The sequence below is a fragment of the Elephantulus edwardii genome, unplaced genomic scaffold (genome assembly GCF_000299155.1).
Source record: "Elephantulus edwardii isolate Elephantulus edwardi_28Jun2011 unplaced genomic scaffold, EleEdw1.0 scaffold00285, whole genome shotgun sequence".
Lineage (NCBI taxonomy): Eukaryota > Metazoa > Chordata > Mammalia > Macroscelidea > Macroscelididae > Elephantulus > Elephantulus edwardii.
This window is the reverse complement of record NW_006400035.1, coordinates 965825-973128: the sequence shown is the minus strand read 5'-3', so window position 1 is coordinate 973128 and position 7304 is coordinate 965825.

Here is a 7304-nt window from a genome sequence, read left to right as displayed (position 1 = left end):
ACTTGGTCATTTCTTCCTGAAATGGTTCTGTGTTAGTCAATTATTTTGGGCAGACTTACTTTCTGTATTCTTTCCATCTTCTTTTGATATCTTGCATCATTCAAGCCTTTGCCCCGTGCTGCTGTTGTGGTTGTTATGCACCATTAAGTTGGAACCAACTCATAGCTGACCCTCCAGCAGGCAAACTTCAGGAGAAGAGATTGCCCACCTTTCTCCCTAGTGGATTTGAACTATAGCCTTTGGGTTGACAGTGCAGCTCTTTACCACCAGACCACTAGAGCTTCCTATTTTGTTCTAAGCATAGTAATTAAATTCCAATATGTATAGTTTTTTCCTTCTTTTTAAATTTTTAATTTTTATTAATTTTAATGAAAATTTACAGACTTAGGGTTTCCATTCATTCTTTGTTGCACTTTTCTCCCTGCCCACCCCCTCCCCCCAATTCACTCTTCTCCTTGAAAAGTAAAAGAAAAACTCTTACATTGTTATGCAATCCCTCCCCCCAAGTCCACTGGACTGTGCAGCCTTCATTCTGGACTCCTGTCATGACAATAATATCCAATCCCTCATCTGTTTCAATGCAGTATATATCATTCATCCCCTCCTTCTCTGTCTTCCTTCAACCCTGATGTCAGTCTGGTTTTACAACAGTGGCCCTATGCAATATTTGTCGTTTTGTGACTGAGATACTTAACTCAGCATAATGTCCTTCAGGGTCACCCATTTTGAATAATATTTCCTGAGTTCCTTGTTTTTCAATGCTGCATAGTATTCCATTGTGTGAATATACCAGAGCTTCTGTATCCATTTGTTTGTTGATGAACACTTGAGTTGTTTCCAGTTCTTTGCTATATTGAATAAAATCACAATAAACATGGGTGTGAATATATCTCCTTGGGTGGCGGTTATGGTTTCTTTAGGGTAAATTCACAGTAGTGGAATTTCTGGGTCAAATGGTATTTTTCTTTGAAACTTTTAGAGAAAGTGCCATACAGCTTTCCATAGTGGTTGTACCATTTTACACTCCCGCCAACAGTGAATAAGGGTTCTAGTTTCTCTGCAACCTCGCCAGCATTTGATGTTTGCTGTTCTGTTAAATTTTGCTATTCTTACTGGGGTGAGATGATATCTCTTAATTGTTTTGATTTGCATCTCTCTTGGAGCTAGGGATTTTGAAAATTTCCTCATTTGCTTGTTGGTCATCTGACTGTCCTCTTCGATGAAGTGTCTGTTCATGTCTTGTGTCCATTTTTCAATTGTGTTATTTACCCTTATCTTGTTGTAGTGCTCAAGTATTTTATAAATTGTAGATATAAATCCCTTGTATGACTTAAAGACTTTGTCATTACCAAATATTTTTTCCAATCTTTGGCTTCCCTTTTTACCCTGTGGTGTTGACAAAATTAGAAAACTATCTGCAGAAAACTCAAGAAAGATCCACACCTCACTCCATATACAAAAACCAATTCAAAGTGAGTTATGGACCTTGGACTAAAACCAAGGACTATAAACTTCATTAAAGAAAAACTTGGAAGAACTATAGAAGTCTTAATCCACCACATAAACAGTCTTCCAAGCATCCTGGAAAATCTACAACCAGGAGAGGATAAAACAGATGAATGGGACTTTTAAGAACCAAATCCCTATTTACATCCAAAAACAAGTATATTTTTTGAGGGGCTAGGGAAGATAGGTAGAAGAACACAATTTGACCCATAAAAGCCTCTATGGTTTATCTTGGTCATCTGTTTGATTGGCTAGTAGTTCTACATCTCATGTTCAGAATGGTTCTTTTCAATAAAGCTCCTGCGGTGATGGAACTATTTCACAGCTGCACCATAGTTGCTAATAACTGCACCTGACTTTAGAGTGCTAAATTTGAGTGCTGTAATTGACAGGTGAATTTTTATTTATTTAGCTTAAACTGTAATCATTATATGTGCTTATATTGGACAACAAAGATTACTCAGGTTTTTTCAATGCAGATTCTAACACATTCTCATAAACTAGATTAATTCCAAGAGTTTGGGGACCTTATCATGTTTGTTTTATGCACTTATGCATCAACAAATATGTAGCACTATGACTGATTCATAGAAGGCATTCTAGTGTTTTGTGGCAGTCATTCTAGTGTTTTGTGGAGATATAAAAGAATACACATATACAGTCAATGAAACAAGTAAATGGGACTCCCCAAATCATGGAATTGTCATAATTGAAGCAAAAGTCCAAGGGACTATGTACAAAATTTAATAGTATGAATTTGTAATTGATGTGAATAAAAAAAATAACTATGACTCTCTAGGTGACTTAGAACACAATGTGAGAGTGTACCACACAGGATGCATTTTTATGGTATATGTTGTACATTTGTGGCATTGAATTGCAACTGATTCATAACTGACCATCCAGAGGATTTTCAGAGGCAATAAATTGCATGAGAGGAAATTGCCCATTCTTCTCCCACAGAGCAGCTGGTGGGCTCAAACAATGTGCCTTTGGGAATGCAGCACAGGTCCTTACCACTAGACCATCAGAAAATATAGAATAACTTTATTGAAGTGGGGCGAATGTTAAACTATGACAGTTATTGTGGGACAAATGGTTACCTCTAACTAAAACAATAAAAATCACATTTCTACCTCACATCACAGATAAAGTTCAGATAGGAAAAAATATTTCTTATATGAAATAAATCTTTTAACTGATTTAGAAGAACTCAGAAAAGTGTATTTTTGCTATTTTAGAGTGGAGAAGGATTTTAAAATAAAACATGAAAACCAAAGGTCTTAGTTTACATATAAATCTTCAGGAAACAGTATTAAAATAAAGACTGACCAGGAAAGATATAGGAACACGCATAATAGAAGATTATAATTCAGAAGATAGGAAGGGCTCCTAGAATCAACAGTAATATTATATATGAAAAAAATGAAATATGTTGAGTGGTAGTCAATATTCAGACCTGGATTATCTAATGATAATATAGATATGCTTTCATTATTTCACTAGACTACTAAAACATTGTTGTTGATGTTGTTATGTGCCATTGAGTTGCCTGTGACTCATAGCGACCCTATATACAACAGCCCTAAACCCTGCTCTAGACACACCTACTCTGAGCATCCCAGTAAATGAATCAATCCACCTCACAGAGAGTCTTCCTCTCCTGCATTATTCTTTAACTGTCCCAAGCATGACTTCCTTCTCCAAGGATTGGTCCCTCCTTGCAACATGTCCAAAGTATGTCAGAGGAATCTTCAGAATCCTGGCCTCCAAGGAGCTAACTCTAAGAGGAATGAAAATCCCAGAACACTTGATTGTGCTAATGTTAAACCTATACTTGGACCAGGAGGCAGTCAGAACAGAGCAAGGAAGCACTGCTTCATTCAAAATTGGGAAGGATGTATGCCAAGGATGTGTCCTGTCTCCATACCTTTTCAATATATATGCAGAACAGCTTATCCGGGAGTCTGGGCTCTATGAGGAGAAATATGGCATCAGGATTGGAGGAAGACTCATCAGCAATCTGCGTTATGTAGATGACACAACCCTGCTTGCTGAAACTAAGGAGGACCTGAAGCATTTGCTGTAAAATGTCAAGGACTGCAGCCTTCAATAAAGATTGAGGCTCAAAATCAAGAAAACAAAGATTCTCAATTGGCAGCATCATGATGGATGGTGAAGAGATTGAGACTGTTAACAACTTTAGTTTGCCTGGCTCCACAGTCAACACTCTTGACACTAGCAGCCAGGAAATCAAAAGACATATTGTGATGGGAAAAGTCTGCTGTTAGAGACACCTCCAAAGTACTGAAGAGTAATGATGTCACTCTGGGGATTAAAGCGAGTCTGATACAGTCATGGTCTTTGCATTCACTTGTTATGTGTCAGAGAGCTGAATCATTAGGGATCTATGCTTAGGGATGATAGAAGGAGGAGAATATTGAATATATCAAAGAATACTAAAAAAATGAACAGATTTGTCTGAGAGAGTGTTAAACCAGGCAGCTCCTTGGAGGCAAGGATTCTGAAGCTTCACCTGACTAAAACATTACAGGAGGAAAATGCACATGTTTTTAATTCCCAAAATACTTAGTCTCATCTAAGAATAAATGCTTTTTGGTTTCACATTATTCTCACATCAAACAATGAAGGTGTATAAGAATTTTACCTAATCTTAAAAGAGTTCTTTATGAGAGGGCTTGTCTTACCAAGCAAGTAGAATAGCTTCTGTAGTAGCAGGCTCTAGGATTCTTACTCCATTTGCTAGCATTCTCAAACTGCCCCCAGACGCAGCCAACAAGGTAAAAACTTACATATGATTTCTTTCTACATACATTACTCTTTGACCTGCCAACTATTTTAATTCATATTTGTCTGACATGGTTATTCCTGCAAATTATCCTTCTTCTCTAACACCTGTTTTGATAGCTGTTGCATCAGAGCCTTTTATAGGTGATCCTTCAGACCGCCCTTCTTTCTCCAGTGGAGCTGCCTGGTGGATTCAACATGTTAGACTAGTACAGAACTTATCATACCATGGGATTTGAGAATGAGATTGGTAAAGAGATATGTAACATTCATATATGCCAATAAACATACTTTAAAAATGTCTTCAGAAAAAAAATTCAGGACCACATCCATTTTGTTATTTAGCCATTCTACTGAAGAAGTTAACTCTTTTTGCCAAATTTAGATTAAAAACAATCCAGCCTTCTTATTTCTTTACCGCTGATCATCTGAAAAATTCCACTGACATTATATGCATATATTTTCTGATAAATTCTCCCGCCCTCCAGATTAATTTTCATTTTTCTCAGATTTGGTTTCTGCATAAAATGAAGCAAAACAATATCATAAATGCTCATGGAGGGTTTTTTCTTTTTCGTTGTGCAAACACTATGCTGAAATCTGTCATTCACTCTATGTCCCAAATCAACAAATGGTAAATATTTTAATATAGTTGTCTGTTATATTTTGCGATCTTCCTTTAAATTTCCTTTAAAGAAAGAACATGCCCTTCACTTAACTAGAGGTAAAACTGCAAAAGAACTAAAAATGATCAGAAAAGAAAAGTGTCTTTGTTCTCCTCTATTGTCTCATACAAGGACCTCTATACTCAAAATAATACTGTGGAAAATGTCTTTGTGTTCTATCAATAATACATTGAGGTTGAGTTTATTTCATTTTATGTTGTTTTTATCTCTGCTAGGCAAACAAGACTCTCTGGACTTTCTCATTCTAATCAAACTGTAGAATGTTAATAAAACAAAACCAAACTAATAAAGCCCATTTCCTCTATATTAATCCTTTTAAAGTTATCAAGGACTCACATCCTCAGATATGAATAGTACAGTAAGAAATAAAGTAGGGAGATAAAATATGAATAAAGGGACTATGAATTTATAAGAATATCAAGACAAATATATAATGACAAAGGCTGTGTAATTATTTAAAATATGTTGGAGTACATTCTAGGCTATATGGAACCTCATAACCCACACATAAACACATTTTGGCTTTGGTAACAAAGATTTTCTAACTTTCACTTTCACATTGATCAGCTTGTTTTGAAGAATTATTTCAGCCTCCTGCAAACCAAAAAAATTAATAATTATTTCCTAAACCTTCTTTAGATCAGATAATTGTCTTCCTTAGAAAGACTGAACCGCTCCAGAGATTGCTGGCTTCTCACAAAGAAGAATTTCCTCTGAAATCTAGTTTAGTTTAATTATAGTAGTCAGGGTGTGATTTCTGTTTATATCCCTCCGGTTGAATCTGCTCTGGCTGGGTTTGGGTCAGAGCTATTTCTAGGAAATGCCTGTTAGTTTTTTTCCAACTAAAACTTCTCTGCTTTCTTTTCTTCCAGGATGATAACTTTGTCACTCTAATGAGAACAGGTGATGTGTGTGTGTGTGTGTGTGTGTGTGTGTAGGCAATTAGACAGCAGACATAATGCCACTTACTCTTTTTTTTTCCAATTTTATCATTTTGTGCGTGTGTGTGTGTGTGTATCATCAAATCCAATCTGCCTGGTACAGGAGGAGATTGTCCCTCCTTCTCCAGCAGAGCATCTGGTGGAGCTGAACCACATACCTCTGGGATTGCAGTGAAGCTTCTTGCCACTAGGCCACAAGAGCTCACCGAATGACACTTATTTTAAAGTTTACTTGTGTGTGCACTTGTGCATACAGGCGCATGCGCATACACACACACACACACACGCGCGCGCGCACACACACACACACACACACACACACACATTAATCATGGCCATGGGAAGATTAGTCAGCAGCCAAGTCTCCTGTGAACAATTGTTGTTGTGTACTATTGAGTCAGAATGGACCCATAGCTGACCCTGAGACAGGTTCTCAGAGGCAGTTAATTGCACAGAAGGAAATTACCCCTCTGTCTCCCATGAAGCAGCTGGTAACCTCGAAACATTGGCCTTTGGGATTGCAGTGTGGCTTCTTGCCAGTAGGGTACCAGAGCGCCCATTATTCATCATTTAATTAAAGAGCTATGGTGATGCAATGTTTAACTTTCTAACTCAAAGGTTTGCATTTCAAGCACAACATTGAACTTGGCTCCATGGGAGAATAATCTGATGATCTGATTCTATAAGGATCGAAGGCTCTGGAACATATGGTGTCATTGCGAGCAGGACTTGAGTCAATGACACCACCTGCTATATAATGCAGACAGAACACATGCTCCAACAATGTTCAATTTCACAGCTAACAACGATGTTCTCATGGAGGAATAAGAAAATCTTCCTCTCTATTCCAAAATTCCCAGAAAAAATTCTGATGGAAAGCAAATTGGTACAAATTCTCATTTTCTTTGGCTAGTCAACTGTGGCTGTAAGTTCAGGGCCTCTACAGAGGCCCAAGGGGTAGATTAGAGTTTCAGTCAACAGTCAAAAATTTTTTGTTTTGTTTTTAAATTATTTGGAAGAAGCTCTATAAAAACAGAAACAAATGACATTCTCACTGGCACATGAACATATGATCTTCTAAGGTTCAAGAATAACCTGGCTGCTATCTTGGGATGTTCTGCCAAACAGGTGGCTATGCCTGAAGCAGTTCTGTACAAAGGTTGAGTTCTGTCAGCTTGGGATCCCAGTTTTCATACTCCGTTATTGTTAATAGATTTCTTCTATTCCATTTCCACCCATGAGTGCCGAGGAGAACTGCTCTAAAGGGTTTTCAAGGATGTGAGCTTTCAGCTCTTGAGGCCTATCTTCCAAGGCAACTATGGATGAATCTGAATACAACTTGACCCTGTGTGCCACTGGGACT